General features: G+C 45.3%; 1 long non-coding RNA gene across 1 annotated transcript; it reads right to left on the minus strand.

The window, feature by feature from the left end:
* Positions 1–7,845: 7,845 nt before the first annotated feature.
* LOC308663855 lies at positions 7,846–9,687 on the minus strand. Its single transcript, XR_014025511.1, has 3 exons — positions 9,598–9,687; positions 8,291–8,512; positions 7,846–7,897 (listed from the first exon to the last, which is right to left on the minus strand). It is a non-coding gene; the product is annotated as an uncharacterized lncRNA (long non-coding RNA).
* Positions 9,688–10,269: the final 582 nt, after the last annotated feature.

Raw genomic sequence — 10,269 nt, forward strand, 5'->3', positions numbered from 1 at the left:
CACAGATTCCCATGACCATAGTTCCTGGCCCAAACCCAATTGCCCATGTGCAGGCCCCTCTGGGGTTTTTGTCGAGAGGCTTCTGCTGCCACTCTATCTGGATGCAACCTGTCCAGTTTAGTGATCAAACTCCTCCCCCAACGTAGTTCTGCAGGACTTTTGCCTGTAGCAGTGCAGGGTGTAGAATGCTGACAGAGTAAAAAATCTGCCAATCTGTGATTCCAGTCACCTGTGACAATGTGCTTGAGTGATTTCTTCATTGTCCTCACCATGCGTTCAGCTTGACCATTAGAAGACAGATGAAAAGGCACAGACATTGCATGTCTGACGAGATTAGCTATCAGGAAGGCCTGAAATTCAGCAGCAGTGAATTGGGCCCCATTGTCTGAAACTAAGACATCTGGCAACCCATGTGTGGCAAAAAGTTTTCTCAGCACCTGGATGGTCCTAGCAGTAGTCATGTTAGGAACTGGAATTACTTCCAGCCATTTGGAGTGGCTATCCACTACTATAAGGAAGAGCTGTCCCTGAAAGGGCCCAGTGTAGTCTATGTGAATCCTAGACCAGGGAGTGTGCGTTTCCTCCCACCTGTGAACTGGAGCCTGTGGTATTTCAGGCCTAGATTTCTGGCATGTATAACAATCATGGACTTGAGCCTCAATGTCCTTATCAAGGCCAGGCCACCAGAGGTAGCTTCTAGCTAAAGCTTTCATTCTGATAATGCCTGGATGGCCTTCATGTAATGATTGTAAAACCCTGTCTCTTAGGGAAGTGGGAATTATGACTCTGTGTCCCCATAAAATGCACCCTTTATGGGCAGATAATTCATGCCTCCTGACAAAATTGCTCTGAAATTCTGAGCCTGGACTTTTATCCAACCAGCCCGTGTATGCCCATGACAACACTCTACTAAGTATTTTATCTGTGGCAGTTTCAGCAGCAATGTCCCCTGCATGGAGGGGAAATTCAGGTATGTCCTGTATGGACAATATTCTAGCAGCTGGAGCTGGATCTGGATCCATTAGTGGCAGTGGTAGTCTGCTGAGGCCATCAGCATGGCCCATTTCCTTGCCCAGTTTGTGAATTAATTTAAAATTGTATGCAGATAGGAAAATAGACCATCTCAGCATTCTTGGAGATAGTAGGTGGGGGGTTGTTTGTCTGTTGTGAAAAGTCCCAACAGAGGTTTGTGGTCAGTGTAGACCGTGAAATCCCTGCCATATAAATAGTCATGGAATTTTTTTATTCCAGCAACGATGGCTAGGGCCTCTTTGTCAATCTGAGCATAGTTGCACTCAGCAGAGGACAAGGTCCTTGAGTAAAATGCTATAGGAACCTGTTTCCCATTTTTTTCTATGTGACTTAAAACTGCCCCCACCCCATAGGCAGATGCATCACATACAGGTTTAGACTCTTTGTAGTGAGTTACAGTGGACTTTTCTGACAATAGTGCTTTTAAGTCCTGTAAACTTTTTTCATGTAAGTTAGTCCATTTCCATGGAGCTTTCTTATCTAGAAGCCTGTGGAGGGGCTCTGCTATTGTGGCCTTATGAGGTAGAAATGTGTGATAGAAGTTTAGGAGGCCCAAGAATGTTTGTAGCTCTCCTTTTGATTTGGGTCTAGGAGCCATTTTAATGGCCTTCACTTTAGAATCAGCGGGGTGAATGCCATTAGCATCAATTCGGAAACCCAGGAATTCTGTTGAAGAAACCCCAATACTACACTTGTTCTTTTTTAATTTGAGGCCTGCTTTGCGAAGCCTCTGCAAGACAGCCCTGAGCCTACTGGCCAACACTTCTGGGGATTCCCCTGCAATAAGAACATCATCAAAATAAGGGGAGATGCCCTGAATACCCTTGAGTGTACGCTCCATGATTCCCTGAAAAATACCCGGTGCAAAACTGACTCCAAACTGTAAGCGTTTAACTTTGAAAGCCCCTCTGTGAGTCACGATCATTTGAGCCGCAGCTGTGGCCTCATCAACTGGCAATTGTTGATAGGCCTGTGCTAAATTAAGTTTAACAAAAATATTATCCCCTTGCAAGGAGGCTGAAATATGGTTGACCACTGGGACCGGGTAAGCATGTTGCTTGAGGGATTTATTTAGAGTGCATTTATAGTCAGCACAAATGCAAAGTTCCCTGTTGGCTTTAAGTGGAGTGACTATAGGAGTTTCCCACTCCCCACCATCAACAGGCTGTAACATGCCCTGTTCTACAAGCTTATCAATTTTGGAATCAATTTTACGTTTTAAGGCAAAGGGGACCCTGCGAGGCTTAACCCTGATTGGAACTATGTTGGGATCTAGCTTAAATGAGATAGGCGGGCCTGTGTATTTCCCTAGGGTTGAATCAAAAACAACTGCATAGTCCTCGCATACTGAAGCGAGGTCTGTAGTTTGTGTCCGGTTTATGCTAGTAATCTGAATACCTAAGGCATCAAACCAATCGAGTCCAATGAGACTCGTTCTCTGGCCCCCTGCTACTATTACATCTAGGTGCCCCCAAAACCCTTTAAACTTTACCAACAAAGTGGCTTCTCCCTGTGAGCATTTTGAAAGTCCGTTAGGATTACATCTGAGGGTCTTAGTTTGGCCCAATTGTTACTGCGCCTACACACGAAGTTAAAAGTGTCTTGAGAAATAATTGAGACTGCAGAGCCAGAGTCCAATTCCATCTTACATGGTACTCCTTGTAGCTCTACCATGAGCTTAAGTTTGGGTTTGAGGGGGTGTCGAGCCCCGGTGCGGCATACGCTTCTACGGCTTCTGAAAAACCCCACACTAACTGGACCCTGGGCCCCAGTAACTCTCCTAGTCGGTTCTTCCGACTGGTGTTTGGGTGGCCGGTCTCTCTGGTGGGCTCTACAAACCACTGCAATGTGGCCTGTCCTTCCGCAAGCTCTGCACATGGCTGATCGAAATCTGCAATTGGCACAAAAATGGTTGCCGCCACACCCCTTACATCTCGGTAAGAGAACTGCCTTGTAAGTGTCCTCTCGCTGCTGGCTGTTGCGGTGTTGCACGCTGGGTTGCTTTTGGAGTCGGTTGATTTCAGGTTCTTCTTCCTTGGAAGATTCTTCGGTGCATTTGGCATCCTCAAGGTGGACCGTTTCTTCAAACTTTGTCGATCTGTTTGAACTGCGCCCCTGGCAGCTTCGTCGGCCATCACTTCGTCTTGTGCTTCAGAAAACGTTAAGTTTGGCCTAGCAAAGAGTCTCTGCTGAAGCATTCTGTCCCGTAGGCTGCAGACGAGCCGGTCTCGTAGTCGCTCTTCTAAATTTGAAAATTTGCATAGGTGTGCGGCCTGCCTTAGGCCCGCTATGAATTCCAAAGCTGATTCAGCTGCACTCTTTGGTCAAACTTGAACTGCCAAGCCATTTCAGACATCTTGGGCTGGAAATGCCCGGTTAGCTTCTTTTTGAGATCTGTGTAGGAGACCGCTTCAATCGGTGTCAGTGCGAAAATGTTTTCGGCCAAATCAAAGGTTGCTGGGCCGCACACACAGAGTAGCATTGCGGCCTTCAGTCCTTCTTCCGCGATCTGATTGGCCCTGAGGTAGTTTTCTACTTGTGATAAATATGGTGGCCATTCCTCCGGGTGTTTCACATTGAATTCTCCCAGTTTTCCGGCTTTCGGCATTCTTTCTTGCTGGTTCCTGCATTCTTCTGAATCCTGCTTCCAGGCTCGGAATGAGTCCACTGAGCACAAGGTCAACAGTGTAGCTTGCTAGCTGACCTTGAGAGAAGGGGGGGGGAAAATGCCTTTTCCCTCCGGCATGCACTGCCTTTCCCTCATAGACTTCAGCTCTTTATTCAGTGAAGCAGGATCCCACCTTCATCGCCCCTGTTAAATAGCCGGTTCTTTGGCGCAGGAATGAAGATGCGTAACTGAGTACAAGGTAACTCATAGTTTATTTCGTGCAGAAACTTTACTGAAGGAAATGGCTGCAACTAGCTGCAATATATAGTCTAGCCCCTAGGCGGCAGCCAATAGGTTTGAATCAACCATTGCCGCCTGGAGATAGCCAATTGCAGCACAGGAGACTTGTAGTCTGGGTTGCTGGAGAGCCGTTAGCTGCTCCAGCAACCCACATGGTATTCCTCAAAAACCCAGTACATAACAAGAACTGTCATATTGAGAAAGTTTGCATCGCTGTCTGACCACTATGTCTGACTATTATGACAGTCATCTGGCTTTTGTAGGCTCATAGGACTACTGGTGGCCTGCTGTTTCCTGCCACTGTTGCAAGCATAATTCTTCAGACTCCAAGTAGTTTGAAGTTTGTAGTTAATGAAGATGCTTGAAAGAGTGGGAAGAGCCTTAAGGAAAAAACAGACTTACGGTGCTAGAAAAATTTCAGGAGCATCTGCATACCATCTGCTGCTTGACTTGGCTGGGCTGCCAATTCAGACTCAAGATATCTAGGTATAGCCCCGGAGTTATCATAATGAAAACCCAACAAAATATTGTTGCTCCTCAGCTCCGCATGTTCATCACAACTAGTACTGGCTATCTGTATTACTTTTTACTCCAGTAGAAAGCCACACAGGACAGTACTGGCGTTTGTCTTGTAGACTTGAAGTGTTTCAAGCTGGCAATGATCTCTTGCCTACTCAAGTCTTCTATAGTGCCTTTCAAAGCCGTTCTCAGTATTTGTCTCTTTCTGCTTGATTTTTAATGTCTTAAAAGTTAATGGTGCCATTTGGTTCCAAGCATCCAAGCTGCAAGGCCGTACCTGGTCATTACTGAATCCAGAATTTTTGGTGCAGATATTAAATCTTGTAACTAAGCCTTTTATGTACTGAACCAGTGTCATCCCATGAGCAACCCTGAAGCCAACACAGAACATCATAGCCCAACATCTGTTTGATGGTTACTTTAAGCAAGGAATGGTTGCAATTTTACCACATAGCTTAGGAGCCTTGCCATGTGGCATGCTGGTTGTGCATCACAACTCCTTTATGGGAAGTACTTCTGACCTGCACTGAGCTGATTTGATATGAATCTGACATTTGCAGGGGATTCTGTTTATTTATTAACCAAATTTATATAGCTGCCCATCTCATTGAACGAGGCGAACAACAATTAGCTACCGACCCACTATCAGAAAAAGGAGACAAGAGAAGAAGAGTCGCTCCCTCTCATCCGGTAAATATGAATGCGGAATGCTGGAGCATTGGAATGCTTTGTTTCTTCCCCCTCTTGCACCCTCCCTCCTTCTTTTCCAATGATTGTATGGCAATAAATAATCTCCCATTCCGGCTGGGACCTGCCTATTTTGCATTCTCTGAACAACACTTAGCAGCATTTCAAGCACTTACTAATCATCTTTTATTTATCAGGTTTTTTTATCTTGACCTTCCCCTTGGAGAGCTCAATATGGGTTTATCCCATGCTGTCCTTACAACAACCTGGGGAGACAGGTCAGTCTAGGAGATTATGGCTCATCTAAGAGGCGATCTGATAGCAGAGTCCCCAGCCCAAATCCAATAATCTCAGCTGCTCTGAGATGTGTAAAAAAGAAGGTGGCTGAAGGTGCACAGAAAGTGCAATTTTAGAGATCAATATTTGCATGTGCATTTTTCATTTCATTTTCATACCTTTTCCCTTTCCTCCAAGTACATATGATAATTTGCAGCTAGGTCAACATCTCCTTGTATATGTTCTTACTGGATTCTTGGTTGACTAGTTAAGCTGCACGACTTTAGTAATGTTACTTTTTTTCTTAATAATGGGAAAAATCAAGAGCAGAATCTGACATGAGTGCAGAATTTTGTAGGATTCCACTAAAGCAAGAAAAGCTCACATACTCTTGACACCCTCTGAGCATTGTAAGTCTTTATCTGGAATGAAAGCAGACAAGAAGGCAGCAGCCTCCCCATTCCCTTCCTAGACAGGGGAATGCCTTGGCCTATCCTGAAGCACTTGGTGATAACAACAGGGCACCCCAGTTTTTCTTTTTTGGGCCGACGAGGAACGGTAAAGCCTGCAATAGGTGCTCTGGCTGTATGAGTACTTTGGAAACTTTCATCCTCCAACAGTGGATATGGTCCATCACAAATTACTCAATATCCCAGAAATCCAGATTTCTCCCAGGTTGCAGGCTCCAGATTTCTGTGAACCACCGTTGTCATTTTTAAAGCATACTTCCGGGGTCACCTGTAGCCCAGAGTTATCCTGGGAAATATGGAGACTGGCATTTTGTTCTGGAACACGCCAGTGGGTGTGCTTCCTCTCTGGTGGGAAGGAGCTTAGTGGGAAAGCATCATGTTGTGGGGTCCCCTGCTGCTGGCTGAGGCCAATATGGGGCTTTCTTTCTCCACTTTGGCCACTCATCTGCATGTCTGCTGCTGAAAGCTCTGGTTTGATCAATGGGGTTCCTTCCAAAGATCGCTCTTATTGATGGCATGAGTGCTGCTGACTGATGGACAGGGGGGCGGGGGGGAGATTGGGTTCACCCTGCCAACTGGCCAACCATGCCCATTAGCTGATCGCTCTGCTTAGAAGCACCTTTCTGGCAGGGCAAAAAAATTAATAAATCATTACTCTTGGGGAAGCTGGGGAAGCATCCTTGGCTGAGCTTTTGCCAACTTGTTTGGACAGAGAGCCTGCAGAAAGAGCTCTCCCCAGTTCCTTTTCTATCACAAGTTGTGTGCAAAGGTAGCCATTTAAATCGAGTGATGTGGAGGTAAAATCAGAGCATGTTTTCTTCTTTATGAGACAGGTATCATGCCTGGATAATCCACCACAACTTTCTCTCCTTTCCCTCTCTTTCTAGAAGCCTATGTAACGGTTATTTATCTAAAGTTGGACTTGTCGGTCATAGGCACCATTGTGATCCTGGCTATAACACATATCCCTCCCAATCTGCATTTTTTTAATTGTGCAGCTTTGGGGAACAGAAATAAATTTCCCAAGGAAGGGTGTCCCTGCCTGCTCTTTCTGCTGCTTATTCGGTTTTATGGGAATTCTTAGCAGAGCAAAACATGTGTCATCTCTGAGTCCTTCCAACTGCCTTTGATCTCAACGGAGCATGCTCATCTGGCAATAAGAGTCTTCTGGTACTTGAAGTAAAGCCTAAGGTCCATGTCTGAGGAGAGCCGCTCATGGTCCCATTATAAGCAGATGCAGAATTCACACAGAGCAGGAGGACTCCTGAATTTATGGGACTAATACAGAGAAACATATCTCTGTATTTCCAAACAAAACCTCTTAAAACGTATTATTACAATGTATGTTTCTGTTGTGCCTTTGATGTTCAATGATATCACGTTATTATGGTATATCTTAAAATTACATATCATTCTCTTAGGATTGTTATATCCTGAAAATCATTGTGAAATATGATTTTATGAATGTAACACATATGTGCATTCATATAAATACATGCATGTGTACATACACATACAACAAACGGTTTTCAATAATATCTGCCTGGTTGTCTTTTTCCTGATGGCAGGACTGTTCTGCCTTACATATGTTCAACTAATGAAGCTGTCATCTTAACCATGATGATTATAATGATAATAAACACATTTGATTTAATTACCTGTTGCCTAACATGTTCAAGACAGGTGCTTTATTACATTTCTATCCCTCAAGGAAGCAAGGGAGGATAATGGGACTTTCTGCCTTGAAGCACTGCCACTTGTGAAGCATTTCTCCTTGTGTTTCCTATGTAGAACATTATTAGATGATCTATCAACAGACCATAGACCGCAGAAAGGAACATACGGAAGGAAGTTGTCCTTAATATCTTGAGATGACATACAAGTTTTTATTCTAAAGCAAGTGATGGCAAACTAGTGGCACCTGTGTATCACATCTGCCTCTTATCATTCTTTGTTCTTGGCCAGGCGGTCTTTGGCCACCTTTCATGCGTGGCTCCTCCTCCATCTGTCAGGTAAGACAAGCAGGTCATTAAACCTTGATTGCCCTGAAACTCTGTCCAGCATTCATTGACTAATGTCAGAACCTTCACAGACTCAACACTGCAAGATAAGCTATTTCACTGCAAGTCATACATTCACAAAAGATCTGTCCAGTACAGAATGGAGAATACTAGCCCTGTCTATATATCAACCCAAGGTTAAAATCCTAAGCTTTCACACTCAGACTTTAGCATCAACAGACTTTACTCTGATAGGCACAATGCTTATATAATAGCATGTCTGGCCTGGACAATACTTTTCCAGCTTGCAGTTCAGCCTTTACACAATCTCATCCAGCATGATCAGTGAGGAGGGGAACTTGATATAGCAAATGGAAGACCAATAGTGCATCCCTCACCATAGAACGGGCAGCTGACTCTGTCTTCAGCCTCAGCCCTGCACGTTATAGTCATAGCTTTAAATCTTGCATCTGTGGGTTGACAACATGGGGCCCATCAAACAGCCTGTATGAGAGGCAATTCATAAAGCTCCCAATGTTATTAAGAACATCTGGGTGATGCAAGTAGATGGTTGACTCTCTTCACTCTACTGAGTCAACAAGGTGTGCCACAATGATAACCTAAATAAAAATAAAGGCAACATCAAGGAGGATGGAAAACTAATTAACTTTTAGCAACATGCTTTCTGTAGTTTCCTGCTTTCAATAGGCTTGATACAATAACAGCTTTCCCCTTCACAAGGTTGTTATAGGGAGGAAAAATATGGTAAAGGGCTTAAAACCTTCTTAGAATGATATAATCCTATCCTATAGATAATGAAGATGTATGCATAGGTATGTGCATGCAAACGCATGTATGTGCATGCACATATGTGTATGCCTTAAAGACTACTAGGATATTTTTGATTACAGATTTTGGTTAACTTTCAGAATGCAGCAAGAGTCTCTGTTTTCCCAGTTCTAGTGACCGTCCATCACATGCGACAGAGCTAAACAGTAGGACTTCTAGAGAAGCATTGTTAAAAGCTGAGCTGAGGATCAAGTTTCAGTTCATCCACAAGTTCCCCTCACAGCAATTCTCTTGGCCTCCACTGGTTATTTCAGATACTTTTGGCCTGTCTTTACAAGTTGTTGTCAGTTTTACCAAGACAATGAATAATCTTCAAAAATGCAAGGACAATTTACATTTAAAAAGGAAGGAGAGGAATATCCCAGATTATTTGTCCCCATGGTTTCTTTTATTCTGTGTCCATCTGAGAACAGAGAACTTAATATATCTGATGCAGTGACCTTTAATCCTCAAGTGCTTAGGCCAGGTAAGTATGTTGCACTTTAAAGTAATACAAAGCATTTCTTAAAGAGTGCAACTTACACATTTTACTAGCACCAGCAATTTGGGGATGGAAAGAAAACAACAGAAATGCCTTTGACTGATCTGCTGTCTTCTCTATTCTCTACCCCTCCTCCTCGACTCCCACCTACTTCCGTAAAGGGTACTCTGCCCAGCCCACCCCTCCTGCACTCACGCACTGCCCACACATACATACATCACCACGGTCATAACCACCATCAGTTTGGAAGCTGCCTGCCTGTGCAAGGATTGGGACTGTGCGCCTATGGCTGGACTGCTACAGAAACAGGTAGTGGGAATCCTTCCATCCCTCTCAGCCTCTCTATCAGTGATGGAGAGGCAGCTTGGAACATACCATCTCATGGGCCGGAGGGAGGGGAAAAGCAGCCATCAATGAAGTTCCAGCTATAGATCCGTAGGTGTCTCTTGATTTCGAGAAGTGGGGAGGAGTCGGAGGGATGGACCTGGTTGAGGTGGAGGGTGGGGCAGGAGGTTCAAATTTCTATCATTGGCTTTTGCCTGCTTTCACCATTCCCACCCCCACCCCACCAAGCCGTGGCTCCCCTCCTCTTTCTCCTGCCTCCCCCTCCCCCCTCTGCTGAGATTTGCAGCTGGACCAGTGCTCCGCGAGCCCTCTCCATCCTTGCAGGATGTAGGCGCTGCGATGTCGAGCCGCAGCATCCCCGGGGCTGTAGTCAACTAGCAGCCCCCACCCTCGCCCTCCCCCCCTTCCCCTCCAATCCTCCCTTGAAAGGGGGCAAATTGAGCTGAGGAAGTTCCCCCGCTTCTCCGATTCTCGACTGGATCCGGGCCAAGCTAGAGAGAGAAAGGGGGGACCCCTAGTTCCACCACCTCTCTCTCTCTTCAGCGGCCGTACAGCCTTCCTGCTCCCCTGCCCAGTTTCTTCTGCTTCTGGCATGGCCCGGTGAGTACCCTGCGGAGAACCTTCCTGGGAGGTTCTCCGGGGGGGGGGAGAAGGGGGAGATCGGGATGGAAAAGTCTGTGCGATTGATAGATAGAGGCATGT

This window comes from Vipera berus (genome assembly GCF_964194415.1).
Source record: "Vipera berus genome assembly, chromosome: 2".
Lineage (NCBI taxonomy): Eukaryota > Metazoa > Chordata > Lepidosauria > Squamata > Viperidae > Vipera > Vipera berus.